This window comes from Onychostruthus taczanowskii, unplaced genomic scaffold (genome assembly GCF_017590055.1).
Source record: "Onychostruthus taczanowskii isolate IOZ18803 unplaced genomic scaffold, ASM1759005v1 scaffold21, whole genome shotgun sequence".
Lineage (NCBI taxonomy): Eukaryota > Metazoa > Chordata > Aves > Passeriformes > Passeridae > Onychostruthus > Onychostruthus taczanowskii.
The window spans coordinates 6797561-6797933 of record NW_024499351.1 but is presented as its reverse complement, the minus strand read 5'-3'; positions in this window follow the sequence as shown (position 1 = coordinate 6797933).

Genomic DNA, 373 nt, shown 5'->3' with positions numbered 1-373 from the left:
AATATCTTAGCCTGGGTAAGGTATATACCACACTTAATATTTCAGTAAGGTCACATGCAGTGCTTGTACAGCAGTGCCAAAAGTAACATTTTGAAAAATGACCCTTTGGTAAAACTGCCAGGAGCAGAGTGTTGAGTCCAGGTACCCGCCAACAGAAACCTTTGGGAGGATGTCACTGCGAGAGGCGGACCAATGCCGGGGTCTCTATCTGGATTAACCAGAGAACTTGTAAAAAATTTAACATCAGCACAGTATTTATGGGCTTCCTAGTCAGTAACCTGCTGGACTGCCAACAGCTATTTTGAGCCCTTTCCCGTTCTGGGCAAGGCAGTTTCACTTGTATAAAACAGACGGGCAGGTACCCTTAAATCTG